Source organism: Nicotiana tabacum, chromosome 13, assembly GCF_000715075.1.
Source record: "Nicotiana tabacum cultivar K326 chromosome 13, ASM71507v2, whole genome shotgun sequence".
Taxonomy (NCBI): domain Eukaryota; kingdom Viridiplantae; phylum Streptophyta; class Magnoliopsida; order Solanales; family Solanaceae; genus Nicotiana; species Nicotiana tabacum.
The window spans coordinates 51,318,275-51,334,101 of NC_134092.1; positions in this window are offsets into that span (position 1 = coordinate 51,318,275).

The following is a 15,827-nucleotide window of genomic DNA, read 5'->3' on the forward strand; positions in this document are numbered from 1 at the left end:
TTAGTTCATTAGGCTTGAATTAAGGTGTGATTCATAGTTTTCTTATTGTTTGGTGTGATTTGAGGCCTCGAGTAGGTTTGTGTTATGTTTTGAGATTTGTTGGTGTGTTTGGACGGGGTCCTGGTGGTCTCGGGTGTGTTACGGATGGGCTACGGGCCATTTTCTTATGTTTTGAATTGTTGTTTGTGGTGTTTCTTCATTGCGATCGTGACTAAGGTGTTGCATTCGTGGAAGTATTTTTGGGAGGAAGGAATATTTGTTTTTCACATTCATGAAGAGAGGCTTGTGTTCACGGATCATTGGGGAGGTAGTGCTTCACGATCACGAGCAGGTCTCCTCGTTCGCGGGGACTAGGTCGCATTCGCGTAGGCATAGTTTATATGGGCATCATGTTCGCGATTGGGATGTCGCATTCGCGAAGAAGAATTGGCAGCTGGGTTGAGTTTATTTTTCGCGATCACGAAGGTATTACCGCGATCGCCATGTGTATACCTGGGCAGACCAATTTAATACTCTATTTTGTGGGCTTTTGTTATTTTATCACAATTTGAGTTATAGAGTTCGGATTCGAGCGATTTTTTAGGGGATTTTCACGATTTCTATTGGAGTAAGTATTTTGACTCGAATGTTTTTTTATTTTCATGATTCCAACCTTGAATCTAGCGATTGTTTAATGAGTGAAATTGAAAAAATTAGGGATTTTAGTAAAAGCTTATCTAAAACATAACTTGATGATTTGAAGGCCGAATAGAGGTTAGAATTGGATAAAATTGTTAAGGTTGCACTCGCATTGGAGTGGATGTTCGGAATTTGAGAGTTTTGTCTGGTTCCGGGGTGCGAGCCCGGGGTTTCACTTATTGAGTTGACCTTTTGATTTTAGTTAAAGATTGAAGCTTTATTATTTTAAATCATTTTATATGGCTTTTATTTATTATATTAAGTTATTATGGCTAGATTCGAGCCGTTCGGAGGATGTTACACGCAGGAAGGGCTTCTTAGAGTATTGATTTAGCTTCTTTGAGGTAAGTATCATGCCTAACCTTCTATGGGGGAATATTCCTTAGGTTCTAGTCCTGCTATGTTGATTTCTATGATGTGGATGTGACATGTACATGAGGTGACGAGCGTGTATACGAGTACTATTTGTGAGTTTGACTGCAATAGACTATAGGCTATTAATATGCCTTATTGTGATAATGCATTTTATATGAAAAATGTTGCGATCCTTTTATGACTATTTGATTATGATCATTACATTTACTTAGCCATTTTCATGCTATATTTATTGTACACCCCGCCACATTATGATTATTGTTTTGTCCACGTGCACTGTTGTTGAAAGTTGTGAGCTTACATCATGCTGGAACTTTGGTATCATTGTTTGCGATATTGTGGCACTTGGTATTATTGTTTTGAGATGTTGTGGCACTTGTGGACATGTTGAGCGGATTGATTGGGGGTGTCAACTCGAGGGTTTTAACGTGTGATTTTGTCTATTGTTGTGAGCGTGGGGCGAAATATGGGTGGAATTATCGCGAGCTGCCAACGTGGTAAAATAAGGGTGGCTATATGCGCATGTGGCAAAATAAGGGTGGCATATCATTTTTAGTTGATCATGCAACATAATAAGGGTTGCATTGTTGATAATGTTATGTGATGTTTCAGGGTGTCCTTATTGTGTTGTGATTGTGTTGAGACGGGGTTCTTAATTTCATTTCATAATTGTTTCTAAACGCTTCTTTTTTATCCATTTTTTAGTTAACGATTGCATTTGACATGTTATCACATGCCTCGCTTCTATTTGATGTTTTGGGATCAATAATGGGCTTATTATTTTGAGTTGTTATCGCATGCTCCAAGGGGGTTGTTGTTACGGTTTTATGTTATCATTTTTCTTCTATATATTTATTACACAGTGAGTATCAAGCGAGTTGAACCTCGTCACTAATCCACCAAAGTTAGTCTTCATACTTACTAGGTACTTATTGTGGTATACTCAAACTATGATCCTACATATTTTTGTGCACTTCCAGGTACTTCGGACCGGACTGATCGGCAGTGAGGCATTTGATACACCAGAGACTTCAAGGTACTGCATGCCTCGGAGTCACGCTCTTTTTTCATTTCTACAATATTTGTATTTCAGACTGTACCGTATTTTTGAGATATTCTCGTGTATTTAGTTAGAGCTTGTGACTCTGTACCACCTAGTTCTAGGAAGTTATGTTGAGTATTGCCGCTTTGGCATGTATTACTCCTATTTCTGCATTTATTTTAAATTCTGTTTTCCTTAAATCATGCTTTTATTATTCTAAATAATGTTAAGTGATTGGGTTACCTAGTTTGGAGACTAATTTCCATCACGACTCCTAAGGAGGGATTTGGGTCGTGATACTAGGACACTCAATTCGAAAATCATTCATGTATTCCTAGAACTTTATGATAAATGATCTCTTGAGCATATTGTATTCGTCAATATAAAGCCCAATTAAGGCAGTCAAATATATCTATGTAACGCGGTGTTCGGATCTACCTGATGCAAATCAAGAAGCTATATTAGCCTTTTGTTATGTAGCTTGCCAAAAACAAGTTCTTATATGCTCACGAATAGGTGTGTGGGTGTGTCTTCATGTTCAAAAAGCCCAAGATTGATTTGAAGAAGCCAAGACCCTTTCCTTCTTAAAATAGAATTTATTTTATTCCTTTTCCAATAAGGATTTTTCTTTTAGTAGGATTCTAGTTTCATTTCCTTGTAGAATAGGGATTTTACATTCCTTGTCTTTAGTTATTTTATTTCCTTATTAGAATAGGAATTGTAGTCGTCAAAGAAGAGACTCTAGGCCTATATAAAGGGTTCTCTTGCCTTTAGAATGCAATTCACGTTTTTAAGGTTTGCCTAGTTTTACAATAGATTGTTTTTCTCTATTTTCTCTTCTTTATCGTTGTTTTTGGTTCCAAGCAAGGTGGTGATAGTCTTTATTTTATTTTCAATTGCGTGTGGTGTTTCTTTATCACGTTAATTGATTCCTAGTGATGACTTTAGGAACTTGTTTAGTTCTTGATCTTTCAAGAACACGTTTCTTAATGTAAATTCTTTCTTTTGACTTCGTAACTTTCATTGAACTAGTGCAACATCATTACTTACTTGTTTTGAACAAGTAAATAGTCTTTCTTATAATTCAGATCGTCATCTTTCACCTCATTTTTGAATAATCAGATTCCGAGCCCTAAAACTTAAGGTACGTTTCTTCATAAAATCAACCCACAAACCACGTTTTCATTTCAAAATCTTGATCATGGCGGTTGGTTCTTTGTTAACTCGAAGAATCACATCAATTTGGCATTAGAGCAGTAGGTGGTGAACCTAATATGCAAGCAACAAAATTTCGTTGGGTTCAAGAAGGTGAAGGAAGAACAACCGATCATGACATGGAGAAGGAAGTGATGAGAAGGACAATAGAATAACTACAGAGGCAACTCCAACAATACGAAAGGAAAAAATGATGTAGAAGGCCCAAGGAAGACGATGAAGGGGACTTTGATATTAACCCCTATCATATGGCTGATGGAGATGATTCTTGTGAAATTTTGGATCATCTTAGGATACAACCAGACGATAACTGTGAACGCCCAAGGAGAAGGAGGAACCATAATTGGAAGAAAAGGGATGATGTGAAGGTTGATGTTCTTGATTTTGATGGAAAAGCACAAGGGCATATTCTTGATTTTGATGGAAAAGCACAAGGGAATGTCGTTAGGATTGCTGCCATCAAGTTTAAGGGATATGCTTCACTTTGGTGGGACAATTTAATGCGAGAAAGAGAAAGAGATGGTCGTGGTAAGATTCGAACTTGGGAGAAGATGAAGAGAGAACATTAAAGAGGTTTTCTTCCTACTATGTACAGATAAGAGAATTATCTTAAATTTCATAACTTTTGCCAAGGAGACCAGACCATGGAAGACTGTAGTCGAGAGTTTGAATACCTTATGATTAAGTGTGATACTCGAGAACCTGAGGAACAGACTATAGCGAGATATATTAGTGGCTTAAGGCATGCCATCTCCGATGTTATTCGCCTATAACCTTATGGGACATTCAACAATGTATGAACGATTGCCATCAACATCGAACAACAACAAAAGGAGCCAAAGAAATTATACTCCAAGAAAAATTACTTCAACTAGGGGAGTATTAGTTGTAGTGGTGGAAATTCCAAGGCAATTTATAAGGGTAATTCTTCTAATTCATCTTCAAATGGTGATGAAAAGAAACCTCAGGGGGATATTACTAGGAGAAGATGTTTTAAGTGCCATGGGTTTGGGCATGTTTTGCTTATTGTTCCAACCGAAAGGTTGTTATGTTGGTTGACAAAGAAGATGATTCCAATCATGAAGACAACCACCCAATTGAGGAAGTTAATGAGGAAAATGAGGATGCCTATGTAGAACCTGATGAAGGTGATATGTTTGTTATTTAGAGGATCTTACATTCTGAACATGAAGATGAAGAATCATCGCAACAAGAGGCCATGATCCACACGGGGTGTACATCACGTGGCAGAGTATGTATAGTGTTTATTGATCGTGGAAGTTGCACTAATACTTTTTTGGAATAGATTGTGACTAAATTGAGTTTTGAGACTTAGGTACACCCCAAACCTTATAAAGTCGGGTGGCTACAATATGGTGGAGGTATGAAAGTCACTAAAAGATGCTTGGTCTCTTTTTCTATTGGTAAGATCTATAAAGACCAAATTTTGTGTGATGTGGTAAAGATGGATGCTTGCCATTTATTACTTGGAAGAGCATGGAAATATGATAAGTGTGCTTTTCATGATGGATACCGAAACACCTATTCATTCATAATTGATGGACGTAAGATCATTTTGACGCCATTGCACCCAAAAGAACTTTCAAAGAAGGAAGTGTGTCTGATATGCTAATGACCAGATCACATATTATTGGCCACATCAATAAAGGAGAGCCATTGTACATAGTAGTAGCCATGGAAGACTCACAAGATAAGGAGCATGAGTTAGATACACGAGCCAAGATGTTACTTGTGAAGTTTAATGATGTGATCTCTGAAGATGTTCCGTTAGAACTTCCACCCATGCGCGATATTCAACATCAAATTGACCTTATACCCGGAGCATAGTTGCCAAACAAAGCAGCTTATAGGATGAATCCTACACAACAAGCTGAACTCCAAAGGCAAGTGGAAAAGCTATTGGAGAGGGGTTTAATAAGGGAGAGCCTTAGTCCATGTGCCGTAATTGCTTTGCTTGTTCCTAAGAAAAATGGACACTTGGAGGATGTGTGTTGACAGTAGAGCAATCAACAAGATCACTATCAAACATCGCTTCCCAATCCCAAGGTTAGATGATCTATTTGACCAATTACATGGTTCTAAGATCTTTTTATGGATTGATTTGAAGAGTGGGTATGACCAAATTCATATAAGAGAAGGTGATGAATGGAAGACTGCCTTCAAGACTTGCCACGGCTCATATGAATGGTTGGTAATGCCTTTTGGTTTGTCAAATTCTCCTAGCACATTCATGTGGCTTCTGACTCGTGTGTTTAGACCATTCATTGGGATGTTTGTTATTGTCTAATTTGACGATATCTTAATTTATAGGAAACATGAATTTGAACGTTGGATATCAATTGGAGAAGGTTTTTGATACCTTAAGGAGAGAGAAGCTATATGCATAACTCAAGAAGTGCATCTTTTATACTAACAATGATTGCTTTCTTGGTTACATAGTAACTAATGCTGGTATTCAAGTTGACCCAAGCAACATTGAGGCAATCATAAGTCGGCCAAATCCTAGGTCAATTTTGGATATAAGGAGCTTTCGTGGAATGGTGTCCTACTATCGACGATTTATCAGAAATTTTAGCACTTTGGTTACCCCTATTGTTGAGTGTTTGAAAGGAGGAATGTTCTAGTGTAATGGAGAAGCTCAAAAGAGTTTTGAATTGATAAATAAGAAGATAACACAAGCTCCTATGCTTTGGTTGCCTAACTTGTATGTTTTATTTGTAGTAGAATGTGATGCTTCAGGTGTTGGTGTTGGAGGAGTTCATTGCCAGGAAGGTAAACTCATGGCTTATTTTAGAGAGAAGCTAAGTGGATCTAAATTGAAGTACTCCACTTATGAAAAAGAGTTCTATGTTGTTGTTCGTGTGTTGTAGCAATAGAGTCATTATTTATTACCAAGCGAATTTGTGCTATATTCTGATCATGAGGCACTAAAGTATTTTAGTCACCAACAAAAGCTCAACGCAAGGCATGAAAAAATGGGTAGAGTTCCTTCCGAATTTTCAGTTCGTAATTAAGCATAAAGATGGAAACCGCAATCAAGTTGTTGATGCTCTTAGTAGAAGACTATGTTTACTTTCTATGATGCAAACTAATATATTTTGATTCGACCATATCAAGGAGCTTTATGAAGCTGATCCAGACTATGGAGATGTTTGGAAAAGATGCTTGTATGGTCCACAAATAATGTTTATAATTCGAGATGGGTTTCTTTACTATGGAAAGTAGCTTTTAATACCACAAAGCTCTTTAGGGGAGTCCATTGTGAGTGAAGCACATGAGGGTGGATTAGCTGGTCATTTTGGTCATTCTAAAACATAGAAGATGATTCAAGAAAACTTCTACCTGCCTAAATTGAAAAAAGATAAAACATGCGGTGAGGCTAATTGAGCGTTGTGAAACATGTAGAAAAGCAAAAATGCATGGGAGCAATAAGGAATTATATGAGCCATTGTCAATTCATACAACATCGTGGGAACATATTAGCATGAACTTTGTGCTTGGATTGCCAAGGACTCAAGGAGTTAAGGATGATATCTTCATTGTTGTTGATGGATTCTCTAAGATGACACACTTTATTTCATGTAACAAGACAAGTGATGAAACTCATGTGGCTATTTTATTCTTTAACAATATTGTCAAGTTATACGGCATTCGAAGTAGCATTGTTTCAAATCACGACACTAAGTTTCTCAGTCATTTTTGGCGTACTTTATGGGCTAGGCTTGGTACGGAGTTGATGTATAGCTCATCTTATCACCCTCAGACAGATGGACAAAAAGAGGTAGTCAATCGAAGTTTAGGTGAATTTCTATGAATTTTGATCAAGAAGAACATAAGAGAATTGGAATCCTTGCTACCATATGCTAAGTTTGCTTTCAACAAGTCTGTGAATCGAACAACTGGATAAAGTCCTTCTGAAGTGGTTTATGGTAAGAATCCTCTTTGTCCATTAGACTTGTCCTCTCTTCTTAAAACTCATTATTTTAGTGGAGATGCTGATGAGAGGGTTAAGCAATTGAAAAAATTACATGAGAAATTAGTATAAGAAATTGAGAGGCAAACAAAGGCATATAAGAAACAAGTTGATAAGAAGAGAAAATAACAATTCTTTATTGTGGGAGACATAGTCCCGGTATACTTGAGAAAAGAAAGATTTCCTAACCAAAAGTATCCAAAGTTGCAACCAAAAGCTGATGGTCCATTTCAAGTTGTTCAAAATTTAGGTGACAATGCTTACAGATTGGATCAACCGAACGATTATGGGGTGTCACCAATATTTAATGTTGATGGCCTTGAGCCATTTATAGAGCCTTTAGACTCAAGGACGAGGGGAGAAAGATGCAAATCAAGAAGCTATATTAGCCTTTTTGATATTTAGCTCACCAAAAACAAGTTCATATATGTCCACGAATAGGTGTGTGGACGTGTCTTCAAGTTCAAAAAGCCCAAGATTGATTTCAAGAAGCCAAGACCCTTTCCTTCTTAAAATAGGATTTATTTTATTCATTTTAGAATAAGAATTTTCCTTTTAGTAGGATTCTAGTTTCTTTTCCTTGTAGAATAGGGATTATACTTTCCTTGTCTTTAGTTGCTTTATTTCCTTATTAGAATAGGAATTGTAGTCAACAAAGAAGATTCTCTATGCCTATATAAAGGGTTCTCTTGCCTTATAGAAGGCAATTCATGTTTTCAAGGTTTGCCTGGTTTTACAATAGAGTGTTTTCTCTATTTTATCTTCTTTATCCTTTTTTTTTATTCCAAACAAGATGGTGATAGTGTTTATCTTGTTTTCAATTGCGTGTGGTTTTTCTCTATCACGTTAATCGATTCTTGGTGGTGACTTTAGGAACTTGTTTAGTTTTTGATCTTTCAAGAACATGTTTCTTGATCTAAGCTCGTTCTTTTGATATCATAGATTCATAACTTTCATTGAACTGGTGCAACATCATTATTTACTTGTATTGAATGAGTAAATAGTCTTTCTTATAATTCTGATCGTCATCTTTTATCTCGTTTTTAAATCATCAGATTCTGTGTCCTAAAACTTGAGATACGTTGTTTCATCAAATCAACTCACAAACCACGTTTTGTTTCAAGATCTTGATCCTGGTCGGTTGGTTCTCTGTTAACTCGAAGAATCACATCAATTTGGTATCAGAGCAGCAGGTGGTGAACCAAATATGCAAACAAGTAAATATCGTTGGGTTCAAGAAGGCGAAGGAAGAATAGTCAATCGTGACATGGAGATGTAAGTGATGAGAAGGTCAATAGAAAAACTAGAGAGGCAACTCCAACACTATGAAAGGCCAGAACGATGTAGAAAGCCTAAGGAAGACGATGAAGGGGACTTTGATATTAACCCATTTCATATGGCTGATGGTGATGACTTTAGTGAAAATTTGGATCATCCTAGGAGTCAATGAGACAATGACTGCAATCCCCCAAGGAGAAGGAGGAACCATACTCAGGAGAAAAGGGATGATGTGAAGGTTGATGTTCTTGATTTTGATGGAAAAGCACAAGGGGATATGTTTATGGAGTGGTTATTGACCGTATAACGAATCTTTGAGTTCATGGATTTTTTAGAGGAGAAAAGGGATAAGATCACTGCCATCATGTTTAAGGGATATGCTTCACTTTGGTGGGACATATTTGAAGTGAGAAAGTGAAAGAGAAGGTCTTGGTAAGAATTGAACTTGGGAGAAGATGACGAGAGAACTTCAAAGACGCTTTCTTCTTGATATGTATAATTAAGAGAATTATCTTAAATTTCATAACTTTCGCCCAGGAGACTAGACCGTGGAAGACTATAGTTGAGAGTTTGAATACCTCATGATTAAGTGTGATACCCGAGAACTTGAGGAACATACTATATCAAGATATATTAGTAGCATAAGGTGTGCCATCTCCGATGTAATTTACCTAAAACCTTATTGGATATTCAATGATGTATGAAATCTTTCCATCAACATCGAACAACAACAAAAGGAGCCAAAGAAATTATACTCCAAGAAGAATTACTTCAACTAGGGGAGTATTAGTGGTAGTGGTGGAAATTCCAAGGCAATTTATAGAGGTAATTCTTCGAATTCATCTTCAAAGGGTGATGAAAAGAAACCTTAGGGGGATATGACTAGGAGAAGATATTTTAAGTGCCAAGGTTTTGGGCATGTGCAAGGTGATTGTTCCAACCGAAAGGTTGTTATGTTGGTTGATGAAGAAGATGATTCCAATCATGAAGACAACCAACCAATTAAGGAAGTTAACGAGGAAGATGAGGATGCCTATGTAGAACCTGATGAAGGTGATATGCTTGTTATTCAGAGGATCTTACATGTTGAACATGAAGATGAAAAATCATCACAACGAGAAGCCCTTTTCCACACAAGGTATACATCACATGGCAAGGTATGTTCAGTGATTATTGATGGTGGAAGTTGAACTAATGCTGTTTTGGAAAAGATTGTGACTAAATTGAGTTTGGAGACTAAGGTACACCCCAAACCTTACAAAATCGGGTGGCTACAATATGGTGGAGGTATGAAAGTCACTAAAATATGCTTGGTCTCTTATTCTATTGGTAAGATCTATAAAGACCAAATTTGGTTTGATGTTGTAAAGATGGATGCTTGCTATTTATTACTTAGAAGACCATGGAAATGTGATAAGCGTGCTTTTCGTGGTGGATATTGTAACACCTATTCATTCATATTTGATGGACATAAGATCGTTTTGATGCCATAGCTCCCAAAAGTATTTTCCAAGAGGGCAAAGACCATGTCTGATACGCTAATGACTAGATCACACATTATTGGCCACATCAATAAAGGAGATCCATTGTACATAGTAGTAGCCATGGAAGACTCCCAAGATGAGGAGCATGAGTTAGATACACGAGCCAAGAAGTTATTTTCTAAGTTTGATGATATGTTCTCTAAAGATGTTCCGTTAGAACTTCCAACCATGTGTGATTTTCAACATCAAATTGACCTTATACCCGGAGTATCATTGCAAAATAAAGAAGCTTATACGATGATTCCTACACAACAAGTTGAACTCCAAAGGCAAGTCGAAGAGCTATTGGAGAGGGGTTTAATAAAGGAGAGCCTTAATCCATGTGTCGTACCTGCTTTGCTTGTTCCTAAGAAAAATGGCACTTAGAGGATTTGTGTTGACAGCCGAGCAATCAACAAGATCACTATCAAATATCACTTCCCAATCCGAAGGTTAGATAATCTATTTGACAAATTATATAGTTCTAAGATCTTTTCAAACATTTATTTGAAGAGTGGGTACCACCATATTCCTATGAAAGAAGGTGATGAATGGAAGACTACCTTCAAGACTAGCCAAGGCTTGTATGAATGGTTGGTAATGCCTTTTGGTTTGTCGAATGCTCCTAGCAAATTCAGGAGGCTTATGACTCATGTGTTTAGACCATTAATTAGGAAGTTTGTTGTTGTCTAGTTTGACGATATCCTAATTTATAGCAAAGAGGAAAGTTAAACATGGAAATCATTTGGAGAAGGTTTTTGAAACCTTAAGGAGAGAGAAGCTATATGCACAACTCAAGAAGTTCATCTTTTATACTAACAATGTTATCTTTCTTGGTTACACAGTAACTAGTGCTGGTATTCAAGCTGACCCAAGCAAGATTGAGGCAATCATAAATTGGCCAATTCCTAGGTCAATTTCGGATATACGGAGCTTTCATGAAATATTGTCCTTCTATCAACGATTTATCCAAAATTTCAGCACATTAGTTGCCCCTATAACTGAGTGTTTGAAAGGAGAAATGATCAAGTGGAATGAAGAAGCTCAAAAGAGTTTTGAATTGATAAAGAATAAGATGACACAAGCTCAAACGAGTTTTGAACAGTGAATTGGGGAGTTTTTGGACCATTATGCGGACCGTAGAGCTATCGTAGAACTGATCTACGGACCACAGATCTTCCGCAGACTGAGGCAGAAAATCTGAGAAATTTTTGGATAATTATGCGATCCATTATGCTACCGCATAATCACTTTGCGGGATGCATAACCCATCGCAGACCCAACACAAAAATTTCTGGAGGACAGATCTCTAGTGCATTATGCAACAGCAGAATAAGTCTGCAGAATGCTGATCGATCGCAAAGTGAGGCAGGGGTGCCCAGTTTTGGAGGGCCATTATGCGGCCCATTTTGTGGACCGCATAAGCATTATGCAGTCGCCTATGGGACCGCATATTTGTGTCGAGGCTTCAATTTTCTGGTTTTATAACCCGACCCCCACTTTATTTATCTAGCCTAAGGGTTCATTTTTGGGGGATGGCCTGACATTTTAGAGAGAGGAGAGAGCTATTCTAGAGAGTGGGAAGGGAGGACTAAGGATTTCACTACTCTACTTTGATCAAACCTTGGAATTCCATCAAAGGGAACTTGCTAGGGCTTCAAAAAGGTAAGAATTTCTTCCCCCAATTCTTCAATTTTAGGTTTTGGTTGATTATGGGTGACGATGGAATAGTTATCACATGCATGAGCTAATAGAGAATGTGGGGAGGTTCTTGAACAATCTTGGGTGATTTTGTTCTTAAATTAATTGAGGGAAAGGTCGGGTCATAATCGTAACAACCCTTGCCATGCGAATTCCTCTAACCGTGCTTATAATTCTCTCCTCCTCTATAGATTAGCATTGTTAGGAGTGTTGGGACATTATTGTGGCACTACGAAAAGCTTTTTTGAGGTATGAAGGCTAAACACTTCTTCTAGTATCGGAATTCCTGAATCATTATAAAATTCTATCATGTGTAGTCAAAATTGAAATGCTATTGACGTGGGGTATTAAAACTAGTAAAATTGATTCCCTATTCGCATAACGTGTTGGAACCCTCATGTGTTAATGATTCTCTATTTTTGGACTTAATTATGTTATACCCTTTTTTGGGAAGAAGATCATGTATGAACTCAATGTGATTAAACACTCATTTCTGAAATGATGAGACCTTGTGAACTTACACGTGCTAAGGCCAAAGGTGTCAAATGGTTGATTTAAAAAGGAAACTCTTTTGTACAAACTAATATTATTTTGGGAATCCGAGAAGTGGCATTATGAACACACCTCCACCCGCATACATTGGGGGTAAGGCGGCGGGGCCGCTTTGTGTAGAGTTGTGGTATAGTTAATATACCTCCACCCACATACATCGGGGTGCGGCAGTGAAGCTGCTTTGTGCAGAGTTTGTGGCATTGTGAATACACCTCCACCCGCATACATTGGGGTGAATCGGCAAGACCGCTTTGTGTAGAGTTTCTGGTATTGTGATTGCACCTCCACCCGCATACGTTGGGGTGAGTTAGCATGGCCGCTTTGTGTAAAGGTAGTTATGGAGGATCCCCGACTTTGTAATTTATAAATTCTATGGAAAGCACTTAATAAATTTGCTATGGCTTTAACTGCTAACTAAGCCTCTTATTGTTACCATGATTCATCATATTCATGTTGTATTTTCAAGTCCTTGCATAGGTGTTTGGTTTTCATACTACTACTATTCGACATGTACTAACGTCCCTTTTGCCGGGGCCACTGCATCTTTAATTGATGCAGTTGGTTACATATCAGGTGGTATTGATCAGTGATAGCATCATACCTTCTCCTGAGCTAACTTGGTAAGCCCCACTTCATTCTGGGGTCCTGTATCTCTTGGTCCATGTACATAGTGTTTTGACGTAAAGCCGAGGCCTTGTTGCCGGCATTGTAATAGTACTCTTTTGTTTCTTTTAGAGGCTCCGTAAACATAGTGTGGATTGTTTCCTATTTTGAGAAGGTTGAACTAAACTTGTTGTAAGTGTAGTATCTGTCCCACTTTAACTACGAATATATAGTGTACTTTTTTGGGGACTTGTTAATAACATAACTAATGGAAGTGAACTAGTGTTATTCACATGACCTCTTGATGTTTAATTAATAATATAAATGTATCTTCTCTTTAATCATGGGCGAGTTGGGTAGAAGGTATTATGCAGTCTTGCTCGGCTGGGGTATCTCAGCTGAGCTCCCCCCGAGTTCGGGGTGTGACAAAAGGGTGATGAAAAGAAACCTCAGGGGGATATGACTAGGAGAAGATGTTTTAAGTGCCAAGGTTTTGGGCATGTGAAAGCTAATTGTTCCAACTGAAAGGCTTTTATGTTGGTTGATGAAGGAGATGATTCCAATCATAAAGACAACCAGCCAATTGAGAAAGTTAATGAAGAAATTGAAGATGCCTATGTAGAACCTTATGAAGGTGATATGCTTGTTATTCAATGATCTTACATACTAAACATGAAGAAGAAGAATCATCGCAACGGGAGGCCCTGTTCTGCACGAGGTGTACATCACATGGCAAGGTATGTTCAGTGATTATCGATGGTGGAAGTTAAACTAATGATGTTTTGGAAGAGATTGTGACTAAATTGAGTTTGCAGACTGAGGTACACACCAAACCTTACAAAGTAGGGTAGCTATAATATAGTAGAGGTATGAAAGTCACTAAATGATGCTTGGTCTCTTATTCTATTGGTAAGATCTAAAAAGACAAAATTTGGTGTGATGTGGCAAAGATGGATGCTTGCTATTTATTACTTGGAAGACCATGGCAATATGGTAAGCGTGCTTTTCATAATGGATACCGCAATACCTATTCATTCATAATTGATGGACGTAAGATCATTTTGACGCCATTGCACCCGAAAGAACTTTCCAATAGGGCAATAACCGTGTCTGATACGCTAATGACCATATCACAGATTATTGTCCACATCAATAAAGGAGATCCATTGTACATAGTAGTAGCCATGGAAGACTCCCAAGATGAGGATCATGAGTTAGATACACAAGCCAAGAAGTTATTTTCTAAGTTTGATGATGTGATCTTTGAAGATGTTCCGTTAGAACTTCCATCCATGTGCGATATTCAACATCAAATTGACCTTATACCCAGAATATCATTGCCAAACAAAGTAGCTTATAGGATGAATCCTACACAACAAGCTGAACTCCAAAGGCAAGTCGAAGAGCTATTGGAGCAGGGTTTAATAAGGGAGAGCCTTAGTCCATGTGCCGTACCTTCTTTGCTTGTTTCTAAGAAAAATGGCACTTTGAAGATGTGTGTTGATAGTCGAGCAATCAACAAGATCACTATCAAATATTGTTTCCCAATCCCAAGGTTAGATGATCTATTTGACCAATTACATTGTTCAAAGATTTATTTGAAGAGTAGGTACCACTAGATTCGTATGAGAGAAGGTGATGAATGGAAGACTGCCTTCAAGACTAGCCAAGGCTTGTATGAATGGTTAGTAATACCTTTTGGTTTGTCGAATGTTCCTAGCAAATTCATGAGGCTTATGACTCATGTGTTTAGACCATTCATTGGGAAGTTTGTTGTTGTCTATTTTGATGATATCCTAATTTATAGCAAAGAGGAAATTGAACATGGAAATCATTTGGAGAAGGTTTTTTAAACCTTAAGGAGATATAAGCTATATGCACAACTCAAGGAGTGCATCTTTTATACTAACAATGTTTGCTTTCTTGGTTACATAGTAACTAGTGCTGGTGTAACGACCCGATCGATCGTTTTGAGCAATTGCACTTCGCTCGGTAGTCTATGGGACGCGTAGCTCCGTATGATGTATTATGACTTATGTGAATCATATGTCTTGGTTTTTCAGGTTATTCGGAAATGATTTGGGAGAATGATTCTTAACTAGGAAACTTTTAATTGGAAGAGTTGACCAAGTTTGACATTTTAGTATTTGATCTTGAATTGGAGTTTTGATAGTTTCGTTAGCTCTATTGGGTGATTTTGGACTTAGGAGCGTTTCCGGATTGTAATTTGGAAGTCCGTAGTTTAATTTGGCTTGAAATGGCGATAGTTGGATTTTCGAAAAGTTTGACCGGGAGTGGACTTTTTGATATCGGATTCGGATTGTGGTTTCGGGAATTGGGAATAGCTTTGTTATGTCATTTGGGACTTGTATGCAAAAATTGTGTTCATTCCGGATTGATTTGCTATGTTTTGGCACTAGTTATGGAAGTTGAAAGGTTCAAAGTTCATCAAGTTTGTATAGAGGTGTGATTTGTCACTTCGATGGTGTTAGGTGTGATTTGAGTCCTCGATTAGGTCCATGTTATTTTATGGGACTTGTCGGTACATTTTGACGAGGTCTCGATGTAAGGCCCCATAAAATATTTCCTAAAAACCCGGTTCGGACTTTTTGGATTGAAGAGTGCGTTGGGGAGTTTAGGGAAATATTGGGTAGAAGTACACATTTCTGCGGCCCACTCTGCGGCCACAGAACCACTTTGCGGACGGCATAACCATTTCGCGGGCTACATTCTTGTCGCATATCCCGCCTTGGGATTTTTCAGAGGGAGGTTCTGCCGTGCACAATGCGACCGCAGAACCGTTCTGCGGTGCATTATGCGCCCGCAAAACTAGTCTACGGGCCGTATAGTGACCGCAGACCAGGTT